This window comes from Ooceraea biroi, chromosome 4 (genome assembly GCF_003672135.1).
Source record: "Ooceraea biroi isolate clonal line C1 chromosome 4, Obir_v5.4, whole genome shotgun sequence".
NCBI lineage: Eukaryota > Metazoa > Arthropoda > Insecta > Hymenoptera > Formicidae > Ooceraea > Ooceraea biroi.
Genome location: NC_039509.1, coordinates 9,753,223 through 9,764,390, shown reverse-complemented (window position 1 = coordinate 9,764,390; position 11,168 = coordinate 9,753,223). Strand labels below are relative to the sequence as shown.

At 44.9% G+C, this 11,168-nt stretch overlaps 1 protein-coding gene across 19 annotated transcripts in view; it reads right to left on the bottom strand.

Moving 5' to 3' along the window:
* The window catches only part of LOC105282675 (disks large 1 tumor suppressor protein), a 452,432-nt gene that overhangs the window by 253,029 nt on the left and 188,235 nt on the right, over positions 1–11,168 (bottom strand). The gene's annotated exons all lie outside the window — the stretch shown is intronic.

The following is an 11,168-nucleotide window of genomic DNA, read 5'->3' as shown; positions in this document are numbered from 1 at the left end:
GCGCAACGTCTAGAGGCTTCACTTTCTTTGCTTTCCCGTCACAAAAATGAATCTTTTTTGAATTGAATTGTGACCTGCGATGAAAAGTGGATACTCTACGACAATCGTAAACGCTCACATCAGTGGTTGAACGCTGATGAACCACCGAGACATCACGCGAAACCCAACATTACACAAAAGAAGCTTATGGTGATTGTTTGGTGGTCCAGGTCAGGTGTTATCTACTACAACTTTATGAAACCTGGTACATCGATAACGGCTGAAGTATATTGCAAGCAACTGGACGAAATGATGCAACAACTTGCTATTAAACAACCGAAATTGGTCAATCGGTCAATGCCAATCCTGTTGCATGATAATGCTCGACCGCACACTGCACGACTGACCGTGGCAAAGCTACAGGAGTTGGAATTGGAAACTCTCCGTCATCCACCATATTCACCAGATCTATCACCTACCGACTATCACTTCTTCCGGAATTTGGACAACTTCTTGGTGGGAAAATTCTTCAATTCTCAACAGGCAGTCGAAACAGCCTTCCACGACTTCATCGATTCCCGTACTCCTGGCTTCTATAGTAGAGGCATAGACCAACTACCACTAAAATGGCAGAAGTGTGTAGATAACATGGGCGCATACTTCGATTGAAAATAAATCATGTCCATGTGCCAAAAAATGCAAAAGTTTATGTTCTATTTGTAAAGTTTCATACTTAATGACCCAATATATATAGATGTACTGATAAATTTTCTGAAACTCTCGATTGTCGCGTATCTCTCTCTTATTCATCTCATCACTGACGGATCATTATTGAAAACATTCAGTTTTTCTTTTTGTTAAATCCTTCTTTTTGATGTTCTTGTATTAATATTTCATCTTTGATCTGCACATTTCTTCGTTAATTAATTAAATTAATTATTAAACTCGCCAGCATCGTCATTTCACGGACGAACTGCGCAACTTGCGCTGGTATAACCGAGAGGATGTCTGCTTCGTTTTGGGTGCAACTTGCCCCAATCACGTGACTTAACCGAGTAATGGGGTAATAGATGCAATTTGGAAACTTCGTGCTTGACGAAATGAGATCTAGGACGGCGGAAGGTAAATGAGAAAGTCGTCGGCCAGTTAATCTTCCGCACGACGCGGAGAGAGGCGACTCTGTACATATAATCCTATAAAGACTTTAAAACCATTAACGACAAGGCGGCGTCCTGTATAGCTGCACGACGGAAGTAAACTGAGAAAATGAAACGCCGCTAGCGATAAAGTGAGATTTCGTCACATTTTTAACAACCTCTTTCCATCATTTATATGAAAAGGTGCACAATATTTGAAAAGCATAATAAAGCGTAAAGCGCTCCAAAAATTCCATCCATCGTGGAATTCCATGCGATGTATATGATAAAAATATTTTTTATGTGTTGTAACAGAAAGAAAAAAATTGCATATATAACAGGATTCTTCAATCAAACATTCCTCTCATCGCATTTATTATACTTCACTTCTGTCCAAGTTATGAGTCGCGTATCGATTTTATTATGTAGGTCGCGGTGGAAAACGTCCACCAGCAAAAATAATTACTGAAACGGGGAAAGAAAAGATCCTCAAGAATTGGATATCGGGGGGGGGGGGGGAGGGTTGTGAACTCGCTTATCTCTGCGGAAAATTCAACGTCCGGTCTCTCGGCAACTGACAAAGGTCGCGTTCTCATCGTCTCGATTTCCGTTTTCTCTCGTTTACTGTCGCGCTTCGCCAGATGCGCCGTAAAAGCTACGTGACGGTCCGTTAGAAACCTCGCGGCCGTCGTAAAACAATAATTACGGCAATCTCTTTTCCCGATGGGGAAAGCGGGGTGGCCTCCCTGTCGGATTGACCAGCGTGATACCGTCGTCCGGCCGAATGACGCAAACTTGTGGAAAACGACTGTCGACTGAAGTAACTTTCCCATTGGTGAATGTTTTAAACAATGCGGCTTGATAATATGACTATAATAGCGAAATGAGGACAATGCGCTATTATGCTCCTGTTTATGAATCTCTGCTACGTGATAATATTCTCTCTCTGGTTATAATATTCGTATAAATGTTTCTGTTTGCAGTAAATACGCAAATGCGCGCATGTGTACGTGTGCGTAAAGAAACATGATTCTGCTGACAGGTACTATTTAATTTTATAGCGAAGCACTTTGCAACAGTGTCGTTCCAATTTATTCGTAACAAATATACACATATAGACAGCGGCATATGTATGTAAATATTTAATATTTAAATACAGGCGAAGAGAGAGAGAGAGCACTTTAACATTTTTCGTCGCGTGGAACATATTTCGTTCATTTAAAAAATAATATCGGTGAATGCAATTAATTATTTAGACGTGACAGTCTTGTGTACCACGTGTGCGAGACACGTCGAATATTTGTTGAAAAAAATCTCTACCCTTGACGGATACGACCAATTACGAAATTTCGCGCTATCTCTGATGCGCGAGATAAAAATCCTGGATTTTTCATAGAGGAACTGGACCTCACGAGACGAGCTTTATCCGGTATTTCAATAGCGAGGCAACTTTGGTGCACGCGAGCACCAGGAGTTGTTTACAGTACGCGTGATTTATTCGCGTGGGTCTGTACAGTCTGCCTGTGATATATATTTATCGTCAAAACAGTCGTCGACAATTTGGAATATGTATTCAGCCACGGCTATGTATTCGTCCCTATGCAGCGCGCCCGATCCTATTTAACATTCGTCCGTCCGTCCGTCTGTCCGTCCGTTCGTTCGCCTCCGCGCGAAGAATGCGCGTTGCATTTTGTGTAATATGATTAATTTATGAATACACAGCCGACCGTGCGCATTCGTCCACTCATTTGCCATAACGCTGATTTATCATCCTCGATAATGCGATTATTCAAACTGGCTTAAATAAACGGCTCCTGCGCAAGGAACGGTCCCGTGCGCGCGAGTACATTCGCTCGAAATATCGCACTCTGTGTCGGTGAAAAACTGCGGAAGAAACGAAGGTTCGATTGTCCGTTTGATATAGCTCTCACCCTCCTTCGCCCTCCTCTAATCCGATAATGAGAAACTGATAATAGATCCGGGACGCGAATGCATTTTACCGCAGACAACGAGAAACCAGCCTTTCTCCTTTCTTCTCTCTCCCTTTCTCTCTATTTCATCCCTTTTTTCCCCTTCGACATCTTCCCTCTCGCTGCCCGCATTTTTTCGTTGCGGATTAAAGTGCATTCATTATTCCCGCTTCCCTCGTGTATCTCCCTTTGTTTTGCGGCCTTCTGCTTTGGCAATCCGTTCTCGCGGGAGTAATCGCGCCCGGGATTGTTCTCTCATCGAAATTCCAAGCTGTCGCGGATTCGATTAACTTCTTAACCGTGGATTCTCGCATGCCCTGTTATTATTCATTTTTCCGATTCCACGTGGCGCTTGATTGCGCCATTGTTGTCGCGTGCCCTCACTTGCTTAGGAATATCACGCGAGCCCTCGAATTGTGATCCCTACCTGAATGTGCAAAGCAAGCTAATCAACTTTTACTTAAAACCTAATCATGCAACACGGTCTTAGAAGGAGAATTGCGACAAGTTATTGTTCGCTCGGAGTCTCGATGGAGTCTCCAGCAGATGATGGTGCCACCCTTTTATGAGAGCTTTTCGTCGAATTTGCAAAATTATATCATAATAACATGGGGTTCGATAAAAAGCGTAGAAAGAGGTAAAGATAAAAGTGCGGGAGCAACGTGCAGCCGCAAATCTTTCGCCATGCTTTCGCCGGACCCTTTCGACGGCTCGTAAACGAAAGGGGCGTGCTCGTAAAAATTTTTATGATCGTCACCTAATGACGTCACCGCGGGCAACTTCCCTTTTCGCCATTTGTACTACGAGGAATCGGCGAAGTCCTGTGGAGCGGCTCACCAGACGTTACCGCCATACTCCCGCATTTATGGCGCCGATCATTTATTAGCGAGACGTGAAATTCGTTAGACGTAAAGCACGTCGGTGTTATCGAACGTTCATGACTTTAAAGTATAACCAAACAGTGATTCGAGTAATTCATGAATTTACAGTCCTCGCGTTCTAACTGCGACATGAGTGATAACTGATAATGAGCCTCATAAAAGCCGAGGATGAAACGAGCGGAACCCTGGCTGTTGCATAATGATCTCGATGCCCGCAAAGTCGTTATGAGGCGTTATAGCTTAACACACGGTCGTAAGATTCATTAGCAGGATTTTATGATTTGTCATGTTGTTATGAATGTTTTCCAGATGTTTTCCACGACGATGTCTCGAGCATCGTGCACGCTTACGCTCGCGCATAATGATCACTCTGCCGACGTGTGCCAATGTATTCTCTCTAGCGATTGCGACGTGTAAGAATATCGAGAGTGGAAGCGAGATGGAGTAATATATATCGGTTAGCAATATGAGATCAGACAAATAGGAGTCGATAGATTGAAAACAAGTGAGACAAACAAGTTAGCAGAGCAATGGTAGGGCAAGCGAGAGTTACGTAAGGTAAGGTATCGAAATTAGCGGCAGGATGCTCGATATCAAGTGTTCAGTTAAAAAGGAAGCAAGGGACAGCTAATTCTGAAGGAGTGATTGAGGCTTGTGGAGAAAGAGGGACCAAGGCACCAGGCTTATAAGAGGAGGCCATTCCAAATATAATTAGCATGCGAAGGACAGAATCCAAAATAAACGCGAAATCGTAATCTGTAGCGTGATTATTGGAAAGAAAGAGACAGTGTAATTGTAAGAGACTAACTTTGTTTAAATTTACATCTATGTTATATTTTGTTAAAAATAACAGTCTAGTTTCTTATAGACGTTAATCATAAAAAAATAGACAAAGAGAGTATGACAGCGAACTGACCACCGCAACGGAGCACCGCGTTCGTGGCGGCGAATCGTCCGGATAAGCGTACAAACGAGAGACATCAAGTTGACGATACAAGCTGCAACAAGGTTCGTTTGACTGCTTAGCGTTGTGCATGAATCAGCCGAGCACCTCCCGTTGCAGCTGCGACCGCGACTGTAACGAGCCGCGACATTAGTTAGGCCGAATGGAACCAGTCGACCTCGAAATTGCCGCGTTCGCAGGAATTGCGGCCGCGTCGACGTGTCGATATTATAAGGCCTGTACATCGACGGAAACGTTGCACCGGCTGTAAGCCGAGATTGATGGCAGTTGTCACGTATTGCAAGATTGGTCGCATGAACAATCAATTGCGGTCGCGATAATAGGGGCACACGCGCTGGCTGAACTCCGCGCCAACTTTTCAAAGCGACACCATCAATACCTCAACCTCACCAAAGTGATGCGTCGTCGATGCGATATATCCTCTCGCACGCGCGTTTATTTCTCTTCTCTCCGAAATTCGGTCTGCAGCTCCCGCGGAAGCTTTCGAGAATTTCGTTCCCGAGAGCGTGCCATCAGCATGTCGTCTGCCATTGCGATGCCAAGACTATCAGAACGCCCTTAGCACAGGTAATTAACAGCAAGAATTTCGCGCGACTCATTTAATCGAGATCTCCTTTACGAGAAGATTTCCGCGAAAGGCCGTCGACCTCGCCGTGTTTTTGTAAATTTCATCGGATTTTCAACTCCACTGGATGACCCGACAAAAGAAGGAACAGCAAAAGTCGACAAAGAGGAGAATCCGCAGAAGCGAGACTTCAGTAACGACTGCGCGCGGGCCAAAGGGCGCGTGCCACGGGGCTAAATTCCACCCTCAGAATTCCACTCCCCGAAGGAAAACGCTGCCACCCGGGGTGGCCCACCCCGTCCCTCTGCTCGGGGGATCGTATGATTAAAAAAAATGTCCAGTACCCGTCGCGTTCGCGCTATGGATTTCCATCCAATCAACATCCGCGAATCTCTTTACTTCTCCGACTCTTCGTTTCCCCGGAGATGCGAGATGTGGTTTGCCGTTTGCGATAGTCTCTGTCGATTTCCATTTTTGCCCTTCCACAGTTCCGTCCTCTTTTTCTTCCCTCTCCTCCCCCTCTCCCTCTCTATGTGCTTCAAGGAAAGTTTAATTTTCCGTCTACGGAGCGCGCCGCTTTTATAACTTGCGCGCAAAGCAATTGCATCTTGTCGAGCGCCTTTTACGCGAGCGCATAACGACTGGCGATGAAGCGCGGACGATTACATTTCGCGCGAAACGCGGCGCACGGTGAGATGTGTGTAATATCGAATATTACATTAACTAGCATACTGATGCGGCACAACTAGATAGTGGAGAGTTCTCGTTGTAAACGAGAAACATTGGATTTCGTGTTAATTTGCATCGGGTAATAGTCGGGCGGTCGAAGCGACTGAAAATATAATAATTGTCCTCTGCATACGAACAGGGATACTTTTCACACTGAGGAAAATAGTTTGATTGTACCAACAAGACGTATATGATAGAATGCATTTTGGTTAAACCAAGCAGAATTTCTAGTTATCACGATAGGACTGGATATTTTATAACTAGAACGTTTGATAGACTGTACTATAATCTGAACATTCCTAAAAGAATTCTGATTCGTCCATTTTCCAACAGACAGACTGGTTGAACCTACCAGATTTCTAATTAATGCAACCAGATTTTTTTCAGTGCACTTATAATTCCGTAAATTTAACAATAACAATAAACAATATTTTCGTGATAGTCGCCGAGACATGATCGAATCGCGACGATTCTGCTAGAATGCCAATCGCGCGCGAGTAAACCTACTGGAGTGGACCTACTGGTTAACGCTATCGCGCGATTTGCGGATTAGCGGTACGCAAATATGACTGCGAAATTTACATCCAAACGAGAACGCCCGTCATCTCACTCGTGCCTTGCGCAATAAAACAAGAGCCGCCGATATTGTCAGGAGCGCGAAAGTCAAAGAGAACTATTTCCAATTAAACACCATCGCGCCGCACACGGATCACACCGGTCGCGTATATTGAAATCGAAATTCCAATTAATCCGCCGGCTCGGGGTAGCGCGGCTCGCATAAGCCCCTCAAATTCTCGATCGGAACTGCAGCACGGGTGTGTATTTTTGAAAAATTCCTCTCGTCGCTCAGTCGCTGCTGCTTTCACCATTGCGGTGCTAAAATAAAGAAGCTGTCCGAAAATTGATTTCTGTTTTTGTCTGTCATCGTGTTTCTTCTATTTCTCATTTTTGGCGTTCGATGGGGCAGAAAGAGGCGAAAGGAGTTGACGGCGCGCCGATTTCGCCGGAACGGCACGAAGAGTCAAGCGAGAATCGAGAGGAACGTACCACGAGTGGTTCTCGAAAAGTGGATCATCGGGCTTCCCGCCAATTATCGTCTCCTTCAGGAAGACGAAAAGGGTTGAAAAGGCGGTGGTACGGCGAGAAAAGGTGAGAGGAGATGCGAGTTCGATCGGGTATAGTGGACTAGGGACGCGAAGGAGGAGAAAAATGGGACGCCGCGCAGACTGGCTTCGCTTACCGACACTTCCTCGTAATATGGAATATCGTCGCGTCAACGATGAGGGTACACGAGCAGCTAGGGTCGTTTTCTCTCTGATTCGCTTTTGCGAATTTGCTCCGCGAAAAGTTGGCGTGCGGAAGAAGTGCGAGTGGAGAATCCAAGCGAAAGCTGCTTCTCAAGCACGAAATGATTTGTACCATCGATAAAACGTCAAAACTCGCGATTTTTCAGTCACGCATAACGTTCTGACGGAATGTTTGAACATTCACGATGGAGATGTGAATCGTCGATTTTGGAAACATTGCGAGATCAAGTTGACAATTAATCGTTTCCGGCGAAGAGGCAAATCTTTCCCAATGTAATTGCTCACTCCCATCTATCTCTATGTGCGTTACTTTCCGCACGCACAATGTGTGTGTGTGTGTGCATATGGAATTTTTATATACGACTCTCGCATAAGACGGAGATTCAATGGTAATTCAATAGTTTACGGTCAATGGCGACGTGAAGGGCGCCGCAAAATTTGCCAGACACCTCTGGAATATCGCCAAGTCAGCGAGAAGGTGGTATGTACGAGCGAGGTGAGAGACGCGGAGAGCTTTTCTCCGGGGCTTTCCTAGCTTTTGCTCGCGCCGCCGCGACTGCACGTACCGTCTGATTCGGTTCCTTTCGAGAGGACGTCGTGTTCTCAGCGAACGAAGCGACCGGAATAAACGACGAGCCTGCTGCGGCACGGCGTCTCGATTTTCGTCGCGCCTTCACACTTCACACTTCACGCGCAGTGCAATAAATCCTCGCAGACATCCAATTCAAATTCATTATGTAGGTATGCGATCTCAACGTCACGATCAGTAGTTGCGTACATTTACATTTACACACGCAAGTCGTGCATGCTGTGCGGAGAATGTCTTTGCGATTTGCTTGGAGCGCGAGGTGCTTCTATGGGATTTCGTAGGCGGCTAGGTATCCGATGAATTCACAATATCATTAATTTCAATCGCGATTTTGCACACGAATATAGACGGCTGCGTGCGAATTATTTAAGCGGATGCGATTCATATTGTGAAGGTGCTTTTCTGAGAATTGTTCAGCCGAGACGCGAAAGCCGCAAGCATCTTTTGATATGACATAGTCCAGATTCGCATGTAGCTTTGTTAATGATTATGATGACTCAACATGAGCTAATATACATATAGTAATAAATTGATTGAATAAATATAATTATGATAATTGTTTAACCGTTGCAGCATTATGCAATAGTCACATTTATTAATATATTATAATACATAATGCATATAATGTAATTTTGTTGCAATATTATCATTAATATTCTGTAATCGAATGTTGGAAATTATATTCTCATCCACAAATCCCGCGAAATATTCCAACGCTTGATTCGTACATTAGACTATTAAATATCTAATAATAATATTAATTAATACAGTTTAGTAATTATTAATGCTTATGACACTTGCTGTAATCCAGCACGAGATATTATTACAATTATGAAAATACATTAATCACGTTGCGATTTGCGAGATGAACAATCGCGAGATGCAGCTCGCTGGAATCACCCGCGATTGTCTGCAAGCCCGCACGAGAGATGGGGTCGAATTAAGTTCTCATCAAACTGTCGGGCATTTTAAAAGTGACAAGCGGAAGTTTAAGGAAACAGATTACGAGTGGAAATATTGCGCTCGTCGCTGCCAGCGTTGTTGCAGCAATGCGTTCGTCGTGAATTTAACTGCCGTAAACATTTGCACGCGCGAATGGTGCAGCTGCAAAAATTTCGATGCACGTTCGCGCGTCCGGAGTGCTTTGCAAACGGGTGAGAATGAGAGAAACAGGTGGCAGAGATCGCGAGCGCAACGAAGATCATAAACGAATAAAAATGCATTCGCGCGCGATCTCTTTTTTCCTCTCTTTTTTTAAACACAAAGCGATTCTCGCTACGACCCGTTTTCTGCATTTTCATTCGTGATTTCACGCAGCGCAGCGCACTTTGGTCGTGAAGTATCATCGCGATGAATCATCGGTGAGAAAAAAGCACAAAGAGGACGAAGGCGAGGGCTATTTAGAGTACGTAAAAATAATAAATTGAAAACAAAGTTCCGCTGTTATCTGTCCTTCGTCGACTCTTGTGCCACTTGTGCGATATCTCCGTGATATCTCTGGTCTCCCGACGACAGACAACAATTCGCGTAACATCCCGTGACAAGGCTGAAGTTTTCGCGGGGCCACCGATGCATCTCCGCGGATAAACTTCGGCGCACAAAAGATCGCGAGCACGAGCGCGCGCGATGCAATTCGCGAAGTTTCCTTTCGCCGAGGCTTACGCCCGACTGCAACTGCATTACACCAGCTGCAACGCGAGAAAAGTAGAAGGGGAGGACACGGTCGAGGCGGATAGAAACGGGAAAAAGTTGCGGGCGGCATTTGCAAGTTCTTGGGCTGTGCAGGGCTGCATAAATCTCGCGTTATCGTTGCATTCCGTAACCCCTTTCCTCCCGCGCCCTTCTCGCCCCGTCGACTCCTTCAACTTAACCCATCCTCGTCCGTACAACCATGACGCTCTTTTGTAACGTCGGTTCCTTCAACCTCGAAAGAGAGAGGCGAGAGAGGAAGAAGAAGAACGAGGAGAGGGTGAGTCTGACGCATATCGATATTGCACCGGTTGGCTTTGTTGTTGCGCATAAAAGAATCCATTATTTGTGTATCGTCGGTTGCGTTACCTCACGATTCTGCAGATCAGCGGATGCTGCGATCGTTGCGGAGACCACTGAATCTTCGCAAGTATCAGGGACATTTCAGGAATCGGAAACTATCGGGATTCCCCGTGGTTTGCCCGAGTTTACAGTAGTGGAACGAATGCGTACGTCAAGAGTAACAACCAGCGTGACGTACAACAGCGAGGATTTAAACTTGGTGAAATATTGCCGTTTCACCGATGCGCCAGATAACTGGTGTAAATAACTTGCGGCAGTTAATGAATCGCAAGTCCCGGTATCGTCTTTCCTTTCCTTCGGAAAAATCACGGGAGAGTTTATAACTCCGCTCGTGAAATCTTATCGTGGAGGATATAAAGTTTTACAACAGTGCTCGCTCGGAGAGCGGTGTTACACGCCATTTTCGACGTAGGTATCTTTAGGTTGGAGGGATAATAGGTGAATTTCTTCTGACCCCTTAAGGCGGATTGCCGTGCCACTGAAAAGGGCGCTCGCGAAGACCATTACGGTGCTCCTCTCTCGCGACCCCTTTCTTCCACGGTATAGTCTCCTGGATGCCGTTTCTGTTATTTGTGGACAAGCGCGTAACGACATTTCGCCCGCTCGCGAAACCCTTGTGCCACAGAAAAAAAAAGTTCAGGCAGTTATGGTGAAGCAGCTCACCTTTTAAGGTTTCTTGTGAGGGACTTTTGATGTGCCTTTAATGGCCATAGAGAGCAAATGTTCTTCCTAAATTTTTTATTCGCCTTTTCTTTTACAATATGCTAAGAGTCAAACTGTCGTGTCTAAGAATTTATTTGCTTGTAACAGTCGACATTAGTCATTATTTATTATTAGCGATTGTAAGGTAACTTGTAGCACAAACGAGCAATTTACTAAATGTTTTAAATAACATAAAACACGTGTTAATCTTTAATACCTAAGATGTTTATTAAATTTTCCAACTGCCCCGGTGAAACGCTTACCTCCCGACGTTTTAAACGGGATTGACCTCGT